The following is a 19,602-nucleotide window of genomic DNA, read 5'->3' as shown; positions in this document are numbered from 1 at the left end:
ATATTATAAGTTCTAATATATTAATATGAAATCATTTTATTTAATTATTATTGATCAAGAATAAATTTGGACTTAATTTAGTGATCAAGAAAAGACTAATTAAATATATGGGGATTGATTATGTAAATCATTCATTCTTATATATGTGAGCTTATGATCCAAGATTCCTTATGTTGGGTTTAACCCATGTGGTGATCCATGGATACTCCATGGAGGTTCAAACCATGAAGCATAAGGAATGGGTAAAGTCATGGGTTACATGGTGTAACCCTAATAGCCACACTATATAAAGACCTCATTGGTTGGTGAAATCGGCATTAGTGTATACACAAGAGGGCAAGCCGATTTGTAGAGTTCATGTGTCTTCTTCTCATGGTTATTCCATGTGTTGGTGATGTTGTGTGAACCATTTGAGGTGTCACATTTGGGGCACCAGGCTCTCGAGCTTCATGAAGTCAAGCTACATCAACAAGGTATGTATTCTATTCATTTTATTACCTAAGTATCAAAAGATTATATGCTAGTTAAGGTAATACCTTGGAATATTCGTATTTGCATGTATAATAGAGAAAACATAGATCCAAGGTATTTAGGGTTGCATGTACACTTAGGAGTGTTAGAATGCTCAAAACCCATCATTACATTCCAACCCTCGTGATCATATCGAATCAAGTCCGACTGATCTAAATAGTATGTCCAACTTTAGTCAAAGATTGAAGCAGGAAAAGATCGATACGGTCGATAGACAGATCACAATCGTCATTGAAACTAAGTAGCCCGTAGCTAGGAAAGCTACCTACAAAGATGTGGTGGTACTACATTAGAACATGAAAGAAGGTACCTTCAAGAGTAGGAATTGGACTCTTAGAGATGAGAGTCTAGCAATCGGAGGACATGAAAGTTACAATTACCACATAGGATGGAAAGGTAATGTGCGGAGTCAGTATACAAGCCCTGTTTTGCTGATGATTATGGGCCACAATCACCCTAAGGAGGAGATAACTGCAACCCCGTAAATTCTGGTTAGGCAATAAAGTTATTATAATCCATAATAATGACTTTTAAACATGAGATTATTTAGGATAAATAATGTTAACCAAGTTATAGTATATGTCGTAAATAGTGAGTTGGAGATAGGTTACCTAATAGCCCTAGTGATCTAAACGAGAGTTGAAGATCTCATTGTTAGGATTCCATTGATATAAAGACAGCTAAGAACGGTCATTGGATGTGATATTTATGAATTTTTAATAGGCATTAACCGTCTAAGCCCGTTAAAAATATAACTTTAAAAATAAAGTCAGAGTTAGCGGACGGAGTCTAAAGAAAAGTTATAGATCTCGTCGAGAGATTTCCAAGGATATAAAGAATGTTGAAAACGGAGTTCGTATGAAGAAGATACGAATTTTTAAAGATTTGGAAATTTGCACGTGCATGCAAGAGGCGCGGCGCACACACCTTCTAAAAGGACCACGCCTCCCCCAACCAATGATCGACACGTGTCACGATCTGAGGGGAGGTGTGCCGACCAAGCATGTGTGTGGAATGCATTTGGTCAGATACGACGCGCACTTGTACTATAAATAGAAGTTTGGGTGCTCATTTCTTTCCCACTCCAACAACAATTTCTCTTGACTATTTGTAACATCCCAAATTTCGAGTCCAAAAATTTCGTTTGTAATTAAGTAATTTATAAAATCGTTTACTAAAAAGATTGCCAATATCATATCAATCCATAAACCATCGTGAACATGTCTCAAAATAAAAACATCGAACAGTAATACATATCAAAGTATAATCCCAGAAAACTCATTGCGGAAACCATGTGTGTGTGTGATGCGCTGCTACGCCGTCGGCTGCTTCCCATTGGGTGAAGAGGTACCTGAAACCAAAACTGAAACTGTAAGCACAAAGCTTAGTGAGTTCCCCCATCATACCACATACTGTACAATCATACAAGTTGTCGAGAAATTCTAGGGTGCCCAACCTACCCATGTCAATCCATTCTAGGGTGCTGATTACCCGTGTCAAGCCATTCTAGGGTGCTAACTACTTGTGTTAGGCCATTCTGGGGTGCCTGCCTACCCTCCGGTCTATCTCACCCGATCATGGGGACTATTTCACCTCCTACTACTATCACACAATAAACTATCACATACATGTTATCAGACATATCTGGGGTGTCCGACCTACCCTTCGGTCCTAACAACCGATCGAGGGACTATTCCCCTTGCACTACCACTATCACATAGAACTTAGCATACCGGCACGTAGAACATATCAAGTAATAGCAAAACAGACAATTATCATAAAGACAATCATATCAAATGTAATCAACTACTAGTTGGTCGGCCTTGGTGCCTTAGAACCACTTCTACTGGAAGGTAACTCACCTCAATGTCGCGTAGTGTATGAACTATCCCCGACGTGAAAATCGACTTTCCTCGACTCCTCAATCCCTACACAACTCTACTAAGTTATCAATTCGTACTCACAACCCACATAAGGGTCAACCCAAATCCAGTTCAAAGACAATTTTTGGTCAAAGTCAACCTCCAGTTGACTTGACTCGCCGAGTTGGTCTACCAACTCATCGAGTCCCTATTACTCCAAAATGATCCAACTCCCGAATCTACTGGTCGAGTCTAGCAACAACTAGACGGGTCCTTCTTCAACCATAATATCGGGACCATCCTCAACCGACTCGCCGAGTTCCCCTTGAACTCGTCGAATTCATCTCCCTCATAAGAATGTGTTCAGTTTATGACTCGCCGAGTTGCATGAACAACTCGTCGAGTTCATCTTGATGGGTTGGGAGATTGCCTTGGACTCTCCGAGTTTGTTCATACACTCATCGAGTCCCATGATTTCCAGGTCTTATAATCACGTCCATCTTTGTCGAGTCCTCTTCTAGACTCAACCATTCTCCTCGAAACAGCAAAGTTTGGGGGAATGATTTCCCGACTCGCTGAGTCCACTAAGTCCATTGTCCATAAACTCGATTTTTGTTGAGCCCATCTCATCCAAAGGGTAGATCTGACCTCTTAGGGTCAATATAACATGTAAAGTCACAAACATTACGTCCATGCATGGGTCTTTAAGCTCAAAAGGACCAAAAATGAGACCTACAAGATGCATGGGGCTCTCATGGCCATAGAGTTGGCACCTTTATGCCATGAGACCCTTACAAAGTCCAAGATATGAAGCCATAACTTCACATTACACCCCACAACCCGAATATGGCTTAGAAATGCTCTAAAGATACCAAAACCCAAGCCCTAAAGACGATTAAACACATGGAAAGTCAAGATTGAAGATTTTTACCTTAAATGAGCTGGAGATGAAACACAATATCTGGATCTTCTAGCTTCAATTGGAATTCTCAAGCTCCTTTCTTCTTCTCAAGCTTCACAATCACCAAGGAATGCATAAAAATGGCTTAAGAGCACTCAAACAAGGCTAGGGTTTTAGTTTAGGGTCTTCTGGAAGTGTGAGGGACGATGGAGGCTGATATGGAGGAGATAAAATGTTTAAATAGGGTGCAAACCCTCAAATTTAGGGTTTTAGTTTAGGGTCTTCCGTGCGCAAAGTCGAGTCTACTCAATGAGTTAGGCCTTCAACTCGCCTAGTCCCAGGGTAAAATACAATAATACTTAGAATTAAATACATACCAAGAACCGGGTGTTACAAATCTCCCCCACTAATTCTAGACTTTTTCCTCTAAGTCTGCTGCTGTATCCGAAAACAGCTCAGGTTATTGCCCCTTCATCTCGTCCTCTGGCTCCCAGGTCCATTCCGAGCCCTTGCGGTGCTGCCACTGCACCTTTACCAGCTACACCCTCTTGTTCATTAGATCATTTGACTTCCTGTCGAGGATCACCACTGGCCGCTCGATGTAGTTTAGGCTGTCATCCACCTGAATATCCTCCAAAGGCACCACTACTGAATCGTCCATCAAACACTTCCGCAACTGGGAAACATGGAACGTACTGTGAATCTGACTGAGTTCGGCCGGTAGGTCTAGCCGATATGACACCTTACCCACCCGGGCTACAACCTTGTAAGGTCCAATATACCTGGGGCCCAACTTGCCCCGCTTCTTGAATCGAATGACGCCCTTCCAAGGCGACACTTTCAGGAGTACCATATCACCGACCTGGAACTCCAGGTCCGATCGACGCTTGTTGGCATAACTTTTCTGCCGACTCTGAGCAGTCTGAAGCCTACTCTAAACCTGCTGGATCCTCTCTGTAGTCTTGAGTACCACTTCGGTACTCCCCATGACCCTCTGACCAACCTCACCCCAGCATATCGGGGTCATGCACTTCCTCCCATACAACATCTCGAAATGAGGGCAGTCAATACTCGCATGATAGTTGTTATTATAAGAGAACTCGGCCAAAGGAAGGTAAGTATCCCAACTACCTACAAAGTCTAAAACACATGCACGCAACATGTCCTCCAGAGTCTGGATGGTTCGCTCACTCTGACCATCCTTCTGCGGGTGAAAAGCAGTGCTGAAGTGCAGACGAGTACCCAACTCGTCGTGAAACTTCTTCCAGAATCTGGAAGTAAACTGTAATGCTCCGTCTCTGGTATGTTGCTTTCGTGGCATTTATTTAGAAGTTTTATTGAGGGACTCGGCGAGTCTATGGCCTGACTCGTCGAGTAGGGTCGAGTTTTCGTGCACGTGTTAGTTGGCGACTCGGCGAGTCCATATTCGAGACTCGGCGAGTCTGCCTGCCTGGAAGAAACCCTAAATCCCCGGGTTGCTCACTATTTAAGCAATGCTATGTGCCCCAAACTCGCCTCCTTCACCCTCAGAGAGCTGTGAGAAAAGCCTAATCCATTCCTTATTGTTTTAAGTGCTTTTGTGTGGATTTTTGAAGGCTTGAAGAAGAAGAAGAAGAAAGGAGCAAAGAGAAGAGGTGTAGAGCAAAGATCCAAGGGCAAATCAGAGTTCATTGAGGTATTTCTTGGATTCCTTATGTTTTATGCTTTAGACCTTCATTAGAACTCTTCTAAGGCTAGTTTGATGCATTTTCTAAGCCCTATAGTTGTATGGATGCCTTAATAGGTCGAGATATCCCTAGATCTGTTCATTTAGGAGTTGTAGAGCCCGGATCTGTTGCCTTTTTGGAGATGCCTTGCATAAGAACCCTAGATCTAGCCTTTATTATGCTTGATGAGCCTTATTATCTTCTTGGTCGCTTTTGGGCACGTAAAGATAGAATCTTTACGTGCTAATCGAGTTAAGGAAGCCCAGATCTATAAGTTTCAGACGTTGGATTCAAGCAGAATCGAGTTTAGAGTAGCTGCATGGATGTGACTCGGCGAGTCGGAAGAACGACTCGGCAAGTCAAGTCGTGAGTCCCGTTTTTCCCTTTTTGAGTGATGTCGAGTGGAAGCCGGTGAGTAGTAGAGTGGACTCACTGAGTTGGAGGACAGACTCAGTAATGGAGGGACTCGAAGAGTTGTTCATACAACTCGGCGAGTCCAAGGCAATCTTCTTAGCTCAAGAACAACTCGTCGAGTTGTTCATATGACTCGGCGAGTCGGATGAAGATTGTCTGAGTTCTTGGATCGAGAGGGTACTCATCGAGTCGATGCCATACTTGACGAGTAGCCACGAGTAGGGTTGAGAAGTGAGACTAGAGACTCGACGAGTTGGCGGCCCAACTCGGCGAGTCAGGTCAACTGTGGGTTGACTTTGACCGAGAGAGTTGACTTTGACCAAGGGTAAAAGAGTCATTTTACCTAGTGCAGTGTTTAGCATTTGATTGAGTGTGTTTATGGACTTGTAGCCGGGAAGATACCGGAGCAGCAGCAGTTAGCTTCTAGAGCCATTCACACAGCAGCCAGTTCACGAGGTGAGTTTCCCTTTAGTAGGAACGGGTCTAAGGCCAGTGACGGCCCGTTCAGTTAGCCGTAGTTTCTGGACTTCGGTCCAATGCAGTAGCTAGTATGTTTGACGCCTCCGTGGCTCAGACAGGATTTATGTGTTTGTGCTAGTTGATATGTTTATGCTATGTTCAGTCAGCTTCGGACTTCGGCCTGATGTAGGGGATGGAGATCCCAGTCAGCTTCGGACTTCGGCCCGATGTAGGGGACGGAGATCCCAGTCAGCTTCGGACTTCGGTCCGATGTAGGGGATGAAGGTCCCAGTCAGCTTCGGACTTCGGTCCGATGTAGGGGACAGAGGTCCCAGTCAGCTTCGGACTTCGGTCCGATGTAGGGGATAGAGGTCCCAGTCAGCTTCGGACTTCGGTCCGATGTAGGGGGCAAGGCCCCAGTTAGCCCGGACTTCCATCCGATGCAGTGGGCAAGGCCTAGTATGTGCTTATTTGTCATTATGTGGTATGTGGTAGTTTGGGGGAGCTCACTAAGCTTTGTGCTTACAGTTTCAGTTTTGGTTTCATGTACTTCCGCAAGCAAAGGGAAGAGCTCGGGATGATGGCATCGCACACACCACAACTTCAGATTTGTCCTGGGAGTTGATTTAGTTTTCTTGATATGTTTGGATACAGTTGTGATACAGTTTTTCTCACAGTATTTCATTATGGTTTTTAAAACACACAATTTATGATTTTATTATGTGATACTTAGTCTCATGGGTTTTGTTATAATAAAAATCGAAATTTTTGGGTGGTATTTTTGGGATGTTACAAGTTGGTATCAGTGCCTTGGTTTGAGGGATTCGGATACACCTCCGGGTGCATCTGAACTCAAACTAAGGGAAAGATAAAAAGATTTTAAAAAAAGAAAAATGTTTTCGAATTAAATTTTGAAAAGCACTTAGAAAGAAAAGAATTTTCAAACAAGATAAGGGTGTGGTGCATGCGATCAGCCGAGCTCAAGTAAGTACTCCCAAATTACCAATACAAGTTTTATTATTATGATTAATTGTTCCAGTTACAGTAGAACAGCATGCTAGTATAGGACTAAGGATCTAGGAAGATGCCTTATGTGCCTGCTATATGTGTTACAGCTTTATGAGAATTGCATGCTAGTATTGAGTAGACAACAGTAGGATAGCCTGTTTAGGTTATGCCTGGTAGCGCGAGCTTAGCATTGTATGCTAGAGTAGCTTCTCGTTATGAGAATAGTTTTGCATGAGTATGTTTCCTTTATCCGAATTCTGCTTGCTTTGTGCTTTGTGGGACTCTGAGTGGTAGGAGTTAGCCATTAGGTGAATATGTCACATCACATGTGATCAGGGTTGAATAATTTCAGAGTGCTGGATTTGGCCCTATTGCGCAGCTCTTGTCTGAGTCCAACCGTTGTAGGGACGAGTCTTGTACTCAAAGGATTATCCGAGCCTCATTGCATGTGATGGTATTCAGGTGGTGGCTACTTAGCATTACAAGGAGGCCTTCAGCAGCTGAGGACTGGTTTGAGTGGAGTCAGAGATTTCCCTAGGGCAAGCCTAGGATGAGAGTAGCAGAGATCAATAGTAGTAGAAATGACTTGGTGGAGTCAAGGCAGTTCTTGAGGAAAGTACGGATAGATGTGGAAGGTAGTATGCGCCCGTACTACTGAAAGAAGAGGATCCGTACTCGAATCAAGGAAGGCCGAGACAAGACCAGGAAGCTAGTAGTAGTATCAGTGATCCCTTGAGATATTTCAGTTTTCTGATGTTGCTATGATGTGTTTCAGAATGGTGGTTTTGCGTCCGAGGACAGCAGCCGACAGTGGAGGTGCCGGGGAGGGATCAGGATTAGGCTCGGGGGACGAGCGCATGGATGAGCAGACCAGGGAGTTTCTTTCTTCAGAGATTACTCGTATCATTTTAGAGCAGACTCCAGTGATCTTCGGTTCAATCAAGGAGGGTATCCTAGAGCTGATGGATGAGAGACTGGGCACCTTCCGTGCCGAGGTGGCGGCCATGATGGGGTCGCGTACACTTACATTCAGGGAGTTCAGGGCATGTGGATCTCCAGACTATCATGGAGCGTGGGACCCCATAGCGAGTACTAGATGGTTGGCGGATGTGGCCAACGCGTTCCGCACTAGCAGGTGTCCCGAGGGGGACAAGGTCAGATTGGCGTCCTGTCTTCTGAAGGACAGGGCACGGGATTGGTGGGAGGAGGTCGGACATACCATTGGAGATGATGCAACGTTGGATGCCATGACCTGGGCTGATTTCTCTACCAGGTTCAGGGTGGAGTTTGCTCCAGTTATTGAGGTGCAGCAGTTAGCCAGAGAGTTTCAGGACCTCACCCAGACTACAGAGACCGTGGTGGAGATCACCGCCAAGTTCAGGGAGAGGGCTCTTCTTGTTCCTCAGTATGCAGCCGATGAGGAGATGAAGAAGGCCCGTTATCATGAGATGTTGTGGAGCGATATTCGCCAGTTTGTGAGCCGGTCCAGCTGTAAAACGTTGGACGACATGATTGCTAGGGCTCGAGAGAGGGAGATTGATCTCGAGATGGAGAAGAAGAGGAAACCGGAGGCGGTTTCGGGTGCAGGAGGTTCGGGCAAAAAGCCCAAGGTTTCAGATCACAGGTCCAGGTTTCATCCGAGCCACAGTCGATGTGGCAGGTGTGGGAAGATGCACGATGGGGTGTGCAAGGCAGGGAGTTCCGGCTGCTTCAAGTGCGGTCGGACTGGGCATTTGAGCAGGGATTGTACGGCCCCTGCTACTGTCGTTGTAGCATCAGATCTGATTTGCTTTCAGTGCAATCGAAGGGGACATAAAAAGTCCCAGTGTCCGAGTTTAGCTGTAGTAGGGAAGGTGGTTGCACCTGCCCTTGCTACTTTGAGGATTACAGATGGCCGGCAGGGCCGAGCCGAGGCGCCAGTGGCGAAGAGTAGGGCGTTTCAGATGACAGCAGAGGAGGTACGAGCGACTCCTGATGTGGTGACGGGTATGTATCTTCCCTTCATCTATTTATTATTATTGATTGATTATTGCTTATGATTGTATGTTTTATATAGGGTCGTTCTCTGTGAACGACATTTCTGCTATGGTATTATTCGATTCGGGGGCTACCCGATCATTCGTATCGCTTGCGCTTAGCAAGAGATTTAGCAGAGCTCCAGGGGAGCTGGATTGTCCACTAGAGGTTGAGATAGCAGATGACAGGACCGTGAGGGTCGCCAGAGTGCATAGAGGGTGTTCTCTTCAGTTGTTTGACGAGCAGTTTTCGGTGGACCTGGTTCCTATTCCCCTGCGAGGGAATAAGGTTATTGTGGGCATGGATTGGCTAAGCCCCAATGGGCCGGTGATTGATTGTGAGCTTCAGCTAGTGAGGGTTCGCACTCCCAGTGGGGGAGAGTTAGTGATTCAGGGCGAGAGGCCACAACACGGACCGACCTTTTGTTCCGCCGCAAGGGCGAGGCGCTATTTTCAGCAGGGTTGCGCTGGTTATGTAGCTTATGTCTTGGATGCCCGGGAGAAGGGCAAGACAACAGTTGATGATGTTCCGATAGTGCGAGACTTCCCGGATGTATTTCCCAAGGATTTACCGGGGATACCTCCTGAGAGGCAGGTTGCGTTTAGGATCGACCTGATTCCTGGTGCGGCTCCGATAGCCAAGGCACCGTATCGCCTAGCTCCCCCTGAGATGCAGGAGTTGTCTACACAGCTGCAGGAGCTGCTAGACAAGGGTTTCATTCGGCCGAGCAGTTCGCCTTGGGGAGCGCCGATCCTGTTTGTGAGGAAGAAGGATGGGTCGCATCGTATGTGTATTGATTACCGGGAGTTGAATAAGGTAACGGTGAAGAACCGTTACCCACTTCCGAGGATAGATGATTTGTTTGACCAGCTTCAGGGAGCGTCTTGGTTCTCCAAGATCGATCTACGCTCCGGGTATCATCAGATGCGGGTTAGGGATGAGGATGTGCAGAAGATTGCTTTCAGGACCAGGTATGGTCATTATGAGTTTGTGGTGATTCCATTTGGGCTCACCAATTCCCCAGCCGCGTTCATGGATCTCATGAATCGCGTGTGTAGGCCGATGCTGGATCGGTCAGTGATAGTATTCATAGATGATATCTTGGTATATTCCAAGACGCATGAGCAGCACGAGGAGCACCTGAGGGAGGTGCTGGAAGTTCTAAGGAGGGAGAGACTTTTCGCAAAGTTCTCCAAGTGTGAGTTCTGGTTGCGCGAGGTGCAGTTCCTTGGTCACCTCGTCAACCAGAAGGGTATTTTGGTGGATCCGGCCAAGATAGAGGCCGTGATGCAGTGGGAGGTCCCGAAGTCTCCATCTGAGATTCGGAGCTTCCTAGGGCTGGCAGGGTATTACCGGAGGTTCATTCAGGATTTATCCAAGATAGCAGTGCCGCTCACCCGACTGACCAAGAAGTCAGTGGTATTTCGTTGGGGGCCCGAGCAGCAGGCAGCGTTCGAGACCCTCAGGCAGAGATTGTGCGAGGCTCCAATCCTTACCTTGCCAGAGGGAGTAGAGGACTTCGTAGTCTACTGTGATGTCTCAATCATAGGTATGGGAGCAGTGTTGATGCAGCGAGGCCATGTGATAGCTTACGCCTCGAGACAGTTGAAGCCTCACGAGGCTAACTATCCTACTCATGATTTAGAGCTGGGGGCGGTTGTGTTTGCCCTCAAGATTTGGAGGCATTATCTTTATGGGGTCCGTTGTACTATCTACACGGATCACAAGAGTTTGAGATACCTTATGGATCAGCCGAGTCTGAACATGAGGCAGAGGAGGTGGTTGGATGTGCTGAAGGATTATGATTGTGAGATCCTTTACCATCCAGGGAAGGCCAACGTGGTGGACGACGCCCTAAGCCGCAAAGTGTCGGCAGCCCCTATCAGATATTTGTGTTTGAGGATGACAGTGATTACTCCGTTGTTGGAACGGATCAGGGAGGCTCAGGTTGAGGGCCTCAAGGAGGAGAGGCAGAAGTGTGAGAGGATTGTGGGCCGAGTATCTTCGTTTGATTATGACAGTCGGGGATTGCTGACACTTCATGGGAGAGTGTGGGTACCGTACTGGGGTGGGGTACGACAGGTGTTGATGGATGAGGCTCATAAGTCTCGATTTTCTATCCACCCAGGGGCGAAGAAGATGTATAGAGATCTTCGACCCGATTATTGGTAGCCCAGCATGAAGCGGGATGTCGCTTGGTATGTTGAGAGGTGCCTGATCTGCAGGAAGGTCAAGGCGGAGCACCAGAGGCCTCACGGCAAAATGCAGCCGTTAGACATTCCCGTGTGGAAATGGGAGGACATCACCATGGATTTTGTCACCAAGCTTCCCAGGACCGCACGAGGAGTAGATTCGATATGGGTAATAGTGGATCGGTTGACGAAGAGTGCTCATTTTATCCCGATCCAGGAGAGTATATCGGCAGAAAAGTTAGCCGATATCTATGTGCGTGAGATCGTGGCACGTCATGGAGTGCCGGTATCGGTAGTGTCAGACCGTGATGTCCGTTTTACATCCAGATTCTGGAAGCGGTTTCACGACGAGATGGGTACTCGTCTTCATTTCAGCACCGCTTTCCACCCTCAGATGGACGGGCAGAGCGAGAGGACGATTCAGACTCTCGAGGACATGCTCAGAGCATGTGTTCTAGACTTCGGTGGCAGTTGGGATACGTATCTTCTGTTAGCGGAATTTTGGTATAACAACAGTTATCATGCGAGCATTGATCGACCTCCCTTTGAGATGTTGTATGGGAGAAAGTGTAGGACCCCGATTTGTTGGGGCGAGGTCGGTCAACGAGTCGTTGGGAGCACCGAGGTGGTGCTCAAGACGACCGAGTTGATTCAGCAGGTCCGTAGTAGACTGCAGACTGCGCAGAGTCGGCAGAAGAGCTACGCCGACAGGAGGCGTTCAGACTTGGAATTCCGGGTGGGCGATATGGTCCTCCTGAAGGTCTCACCCTGGAAGGGTGTCATCAGGTTTCGGAAGAGGGACAAGCTGGGCCCCAGGTTCATTGGTCCCTTCAGGGTTTTGGCTCGAGTGGGCCGGGTTGCGTATCGGTTGGATCTTCCTGTAGAGCTTAGCCAGATCCACAACACTTTTCATGTGTCTCAGTTGAGGAAATGTTTGGTGGATGAGTCAGCAGTTGTTCCCCTAGAGGATATTCAGGTTGATAGCAGCCTGAATTATATTGAGAGGCCGGTCACAATTCTGGACCAGAAGACAAAGACCTTGAGGAACAAGGCAATTCAGTTAGTGAAGGTGCAGTGGCAGCACCGGAAGGGGTCTGAGTGGACATGGGAGGCTGAGGAAGAAATGAGAGAGCATTACCCGGAGTTATTTGCAGATTCAGCCGCAGCAGACTTCGAGGACGAAGTCTGAGACAAGTGGGGGAGAATTGTAACGCCCCGTCTCTGGTATGTTGCTTTCGTGGCATTTATTTAGAAGTTTTATTGAGGGACTCAGCAAGTCTATGGCCTGACTCGTCGAGTAGGGTCGAGTTTTCGTGCACGTGTTAGTTGGCGACTCAGCGAGTCCATATTCGGGACTCGACGAGTCTGCCTGCCTGGAAGAAACCCTAAATCCCCGGGTTGCTCACTATTTAAGCAATGCTATGTGCCCCAAATTCGCCTCCTTCAACCTCAGAGAGCTGTGAGAAAACCCTAATCCATTCCTTATTGTTTTAAGTGCTTTTGTGTGGATTTTTGAAGGCTTGAAGAAGAAGAAGAAGAAAGGAGCAAAGAGAAGAGGTGTAGAGCAAAGATCCAAGGGCAAATCAGAGTTCATTGAGGTATTTCTCGGATTCCTTCTGTTTTATGCTTTAGACCTTCATTAGAACTCTTCTAGGGCTAGTTTGATGCATTTTCTAAGCCCTATAGTTGTATGGATGCCTTAATAGGTCGAGATATCCCTAGATCTGTTCATTTAGGAGTTGTAGAGCCCGGATCTGTTGCCTTTTTGGAGATGCCTTGCATAAGAACCCTAGATCTAGCCTTTATTATGCTTGTTGAGCCTTATTATCTTCTTGGTCGCTTTTGGGCACGTAACGATAGAATCTTTACGTGCTAATCGAGTTAAGGAAGCCCGGATCTATAAGTTTCAGACGTTAGATTCAAGCAGAATCGAGTTTAGAGTAGCTGCATGGATGTGACCCGGCGAGTCGGAAGAACGACTCGGCGAGTCAAGTCGCGAGTCCCATTTTTCCCTTTTTGAGTGATGTCGAGTGGAAGCCGGTGAGTAGTAGAGTGGACTCAGTGAGTTGGAGGACAGACTCAGTAATGGAGGGACTCGATGAGTTGTTCATACAACTCGGCGAGTCCAAGGCAATCTTCTTAGCTCAAGAACAACTCGTCGAGTTGTTCATATGACTCGGCGAGTCGGATGAAGATTGTCTGAGTTCTTGGATCGAGAGGGTACTCATCGAGTCGATGCCATACTCGACGAGTAGCCACGAGTAGGGTTGAGAAGTGAGACTAGAGACTCGGCGAGTTGGCGGCCCAACTCGGCGAGTCAGGTCAACTGTGGGTTGACTTTGACCGAGAGAGTTGACTTTGACTAAGGGTAAAAGAGTCATTTTACCTAGTGCAGTGTTTAGCATTTGATTGAGTGTGTTTATGGACTTGTAGCCGGGAAGATACCGGAGCAGCAGCAGTTAGCTTCTAGAGCCATTCACACAGCAGCCAGTTCACGAGGTGAGTTTCCCTTTAGTAGGAACGGGTCTAAGGCCAGTGACGGCCCGTTCAGTTAGCCGTAGTTTCTGGACTTCGGTCCAATGCAGTAGCTAGTATGTTTGACGCCTCCGTGGCTCAGACAGGATTTATGTGTTTGTGCTAGTTGATATGTTTATGCTATGTTCAGTCAGCTTCGGACTTCGGCCCGATGTAAGGGACGGAGATCCCAGTCAGCTTCGGACTTCGGCCCGATGTAGGGGACGGAGATCCCAGTCAGCTTGGGACTTCGGTCCGATGTAGGGGATGAAGGTCCCAGTCAGCTTCGGACTTCGGTCCGATGTAGGCGATAGAGGTCCCAGTCAGCTTCGGACTTCGGTCCGATGTAGGGGACAGAGGTCCCAGTCAGCTTCGGACTTCGGTCCGATGTAGGGGGCAAGGCCCCAGTTAGCCCAGACTTCGGTCCGATGCAGTGGGCAAGGCCCAGTATGTGTTTATTTGTCATTATGTGGTATGTGGTAGTTTGGGGGAGCTCACTAAGCTTTGTGCTTACAGTTTCAGTTTTGGTTTCAGGTACTTCCGCAAGCAAAGGGAAGAGCTCGGGATGATGGCATCGCACACACCACAACTTCAGATTTTTCCTGGGAGTTGATTTAGTTTTCTTGATATGTTTGGATACAGTTGTGATACAGTTTTTCTCACAGTATTTCATTATGGTTTTTGAAACACACAGCTTATGATTTTATTATGTGATACTCAGTCTCATGGGTTTTGTTATAATAAAAATCGAAATTTTTGGGTGGTATTTTTGGGATGTTACATAAACCGCACGTCTCGATCCAAAATCACTAAGTCCGGCACTCCGTGCCGAGCTACTACCTCTTGAATGTAGATATCGACCAACTTCTTGGTCGAGATGCTCTCCTGGATCAGTATGAAATGGGCACTCTTGGTCAGCCGATCCATGATGACCCAAATTGAATCCACTCCCAGTGCAGTCTTGGGAAGCTTTGTGATGAAATCCATAGTAACATCTTCCCATTTCCACATGGGAATGTCCAACGGCTGCGTCTTGCCATGTGGCCTCTGGTGCTCGGCCTTGACCTTCCTGCACGTCAGGCATCTCTCAACAAACCAGGTTATGTCCCTCTTCATGCAGGGCCACCAATAATCATGAAGAAGATCCTTATACATCTTTGTCACCCCAGGATGAATAGAAAACCTGGATTTGTGCCTCCTCCATCAATTGTTGGGTCAAAAATATGGTTTATACTTTGCTTTTCTAAGAAAATATATTTTTATGTAATGTTGTATGTGTTTGCGGTTTGTGTGTACGGTCGTACACGTGTGTACGGCCGCACACCTTGTGTACGGTCGTACATAGGGTGTGCGACTGTACACATGTGTATGGCTGGAGGTCCATATAAATAGAGGAGTGCATGTGGGAGTGTACGGTAAAGAAAGGGCTAGATAAGAGAGAGAAAGTTATAGAGAAGAAGTGTGTGTGAGAGAATCTATTGTAAGGAACATCACTCAATTTCATTAATACATCATAGATTCATCTTCTTCTTCTTCTTCTCATTCTCTTCTATTTTGATCTGACATCATCCAATTGATTGGGATTCCGCACCATCAATTGGATCTGATTGATACACAAACAATTTTGGGGACTTACAATTGGTATCAGAGCTTGGTTGTATCAGTCAATTTTGTCAGATCTGGAGCTTATTTGATCTTATTTTGAAACGATAATAGCGTTTTTGGATAGATCTCGCAAACATAAGGGGGGTTACTTCTTTGCATTTTTCATAAAAACGAGTTTTTGATCGAGTTTTGGAGCAAAAAATGGTGAATAACGTCGTTTTTTCGCAGATCTGTTAAAGGTGTGCGGCTCAGCAGCCTCGGTGTGTGCGCCTCGGTGTACGCCTCGGAGTGTGCTGCTCGGTCTCGCCTCGCTCTCGTATCAACAACGTGTTCGGCTCGCATTTGGCTCTCCTCGCACAGCAGCCTTGTATTAAAAAATTAGAAACGGAAATTGAAGCTGCAAGGATTCGAACCAGGGTCTTCCCCTTACACAGCAGGCGCCTTAGCATCTCGACCAACTTGCTAGATGTTTACTTCCTTCGAAATTTAATTCATAAGCACTCCATTTCGCCCCTATTTTCGCAAAATTGTCTTTTTTAGCCCAAAATTCAAAATCTTTTATTTTAAAAGTCTATTTTCACCCAAAAAATTTAGTTTTTAAATTTTAACTTTTATTTTTGATTTTTTACTTAAAATTTTGAATTTGACTTTAAAAGTTGACATCTGACTTTAAATTTTGACTTTCTCGTTTGACTTTTAATTTTTCAAATTTGGCTTTTCGGTTTGACTTTTCAAGTTTGACTTTTGAGTTTGACTTTTTAAATTTGACTTTTAAGGTTGACTTTCTCGGTTTTTAAGTCAAAGGGCAATTAAAAATATAAAAATTAAAAAAAAATTAAAAAAAAATAAAATAAAAAAAGAAAATGAGTTCCACATCAATTCCGGTAAATGAAGTTTCATGTACTCCATCTTGCAAAGCTACAATTAAATTTCTTCGCGAACAAAATGATTTGCTAAAAAGGGAAAACGAGGACCTTAAATATGAAGGCTATACTCTAAGGAAAGGTCAGAAACCGTTAAAAGCACAACTAGAAGCAAAAACCAAGGACTTTAGGAAATTACAAGAAGATTACAGCAACAATTGTGAAAATTCTGATCACATTAAGAAAAAACTTGATGTTGTAACTGAAGAAACTTGATGCTTTGAAAATAAAGTGTGGAAAAACAGATGTTAGTTTCAAAAATTACACTGCGTCAAGTAAGACAGTCGAGTCCTTATATGAAACCCAGTTAAAATTCAAAGAAAATCAAAACAAGGGTCTAGGGTATGATAGTGTTCCTCCACCTTTCAATCATAACCACACATCCATCCCTATGTGTCACACCCCAAAACCAAGAACGGCGGAAACGTTCTGGTACGGAGGACGTCATGTAAAGTATCACAACACAGTATAACAGTAAATAAGCAAACAACATCATCCATTGCATTAAATATATACTTTTAATACAAGCGTGTTCTGTACAGTTATAGACACCAAAAAGTAAATCAAAATAATAAGATGAGTCTTGGATGCGCTCCATCTTCTCAAAAGCTGGCCTCGGTACCTGTCTACTGTCGACCTGAGAATACAAGTTATTTTGAAAGAGTTTATCAACATTAAGCTGGTGAGTTCATAAGTATTTTAGTGTCGGTGTTTGTATCAAAACGTTTGAACATGGTTTTAAGTATGAGTTTGTAAAAGGTATGTGAATGTTTGTAAGTGTTTGTAAAAGTTTGAATCTCTCAGAAAAACCTATATTTTCTATTAAAGTAGCCTTCTACCAAGGCGTAACTGTTTTGTATGTTCGTTTATTGTAAAAGTGTGTAATTTCCCAAGTGTAACTATCATTAACAAAATATAGTTTGTACATTAATGTTTAAGTGAAATAATCACTAAATATATGTAAAGGGTAAATTATTGTAGTATTGTAGTGTTGTATTATAGGAACTACTGTTGTACTAACTACCTTAAACCGGATTTATATTAAGGTATCATGTGATTAATTGTACCATACTATCGACTGGGTAACAACGACTAATGTAGGTCGTAAAAAGAAATGACGTTTGGCACCCGCAGACCTGCAGGTCCGGCTGTAGCTAGCAGCAAGGTGTAGGATAGTCAATCCAGTATAGATCTATACACAAACTCACACTCTCCCTCCAAGAGACTCTGGCTACAACTCGGGCCATGACATTGAAGGCATGCTCCCATACAGTGGATCACAATTTGTTAACGTATTCATGTATATGTAATGTATTGTTACTCGTTCTAGTATCGTTGTATATGTTCTCTTTCTAGTGTAGTTGTATATGTTCTTCTCCTAGTATAGTTGTATATGTTCTTCTTCTAGTATAGTTGTATATGTTCTTCTTCTAGTATAGTTGTATATGTTCTTCTTCTAGTATAGTTGTTCTTCTTCTAGTATAGTTGTACATGTTCTTCTTCTAGTATAGTTGTATATGTTCTCATAATAATAAGTACTGACTCATGAATGAACTGACTCATTAATCTAGTAATAGTATAAGTATGATCCTGTGTTACCTTGATGGTAACTAGTACGCATGAATATGGAAGAACTTTTATGACTATATATGTACACATGATATATAATTAATATTGAAACGACCTTCGGACGGCTACCCGATATCCCACCAGACCACATCCAAATCGAGGAAAAGGAAATAGGGCGGACGGCCTTCCTAAGCCTTTTAAACATTGCTTATATAACTATACATATACGGGCATGCAATTTATAATAAGTATAACAAAGTTTAAGTAAAATCATTTGATAAGTAAAAGAGTTTGTAAAGTAGTTTGAAGTAAAACAGTTTGATAAACAGTTTGAACAGTAATAAAATCATTGGTTTTGTAGTTATTAATCACATGTGATTGATGTAATAACTATAAGTATTTGTGACATCCCTAAAATCTCGGCCAGAAAAAGACCGTTTTCATTTATGCTTTTTAAACATTTTCAGAGTAAATTCTTTTGATTTTTAAAAGAGATGCGGAATTTGTTCCCAAAAACAAAACATGATAAAATAGATATTCATCAAAACATTTCATAAAGAAATATGATTTCATTTCATAATCAAAAGTCGGGATGTCATGTTCTGATACAGATCATAAAGCATAAACGATAACATTACAAGTCATTCAACAATATATACATATACAGACTTGTAAACAAAACAACTTGATGATTCGTCCATCTTAAGCTCTTGCGCCACTTCCTGTAATACAAATAAACTGAGTGGGTCAGGCTTGGGAGCCTGGTAAGCATATAGGGTTTTCAACCCACAATAAATATTTTAATTTAACAATCAATAATAACCCGATTACCCATTCCCATTATCCTCACTTTACGCCCCTATTAATAACATCTATTAAGGAACCTAATTCAGGATTTTTCATCGGGACGGACATTACTGCAGAGGGGCTTCCTTAACAATAAGTGTCCTAAAGGCAACCATGTGGGGGATAGAGTACACCGGTGAACATGTCGTTCACAACACCTACAGGTTATGAGCCTGCTAGTGTTCCACAGGACAGTCTAGAATAGTCTGTGGTCGTCATCCATACTCTGTTGAATGACTAGAATAACAACAACAACACCGAGGCCTCTCATCTGTTTATTACACACCAACTATCTACCCATGTTCTACCCAACATATTAGTAGATAAAAATATACATTTTTATACATAGTTTAAAAACCTGTATAGCATGCTTTAATCAATACATATTCCACATAACAGATGAGGCACACACACGTAACACGTATTTCATAGAGAATAAATCAAATCTATGAGATAGAAGAGAGTGAATATACATTCACACATATAACAACAAAATATATACACATAGCACGTATCTTATATAAAATACTTCCTAATATTGCATTGGAAGAAAATGACTACACACTCACTTGATCAGAAGATGATCGGGCAGCACTACGACGTGCAGAAGTAGTGTTTCTCCGTAGATCTGGAAGATCTTCACAAAAACCGGGCTCCTCGCAGGCAGGGCTTCGGCTCGGGAATAACGCTCTTCAGGATCCTCGGGGCTTCGGATATTGCTTCGGGGCTCGGGAATATTACCGGGGCTTCGGGGTATAAACGGCACACAAATTGAGGCAAAAGATTAGAGAGAAAAGGAAGAAGTTGTAAAAGGAAGAAGTTGCCTTCGCATCCCCTTTTATAAGGCCTGATCCTTGGAAGTACACTAGGCGTACGAGGCTACGCGGGGAGTACGCCTCGGATTGTCAGCGCTTACATCATCGGAGGTACTCGAGTGCTGGGCTTCGTCACGCTTCGTTGTACGTTGGGCGTACAGCAATACGCTGGGTGTACTTCGGATGAGTCTGGAGACTCCTCTTCGGATAATACCAACATTTAGAATTATATTTAAATATT

Source organism: Lactuca serriola, chromosome 9 (assembly GCF_051521515.1).
Source record: "Lactuca serriola cultivar US96UC23 chromosome 9, Lser_US96UC23_V15, whole genome shotgun sequence".
Lineage (NCBI taxonomy): Eukaryota > Viridiplantae > Streptophyta > Magnoliopsida > Asterales > Asteraceae > Lactuca > Lactuca serriola.
The sequence above is the reverse complement of the archived record's forward strand: the minus strand, read 5'-3'. Positions refer to the sequence as shown.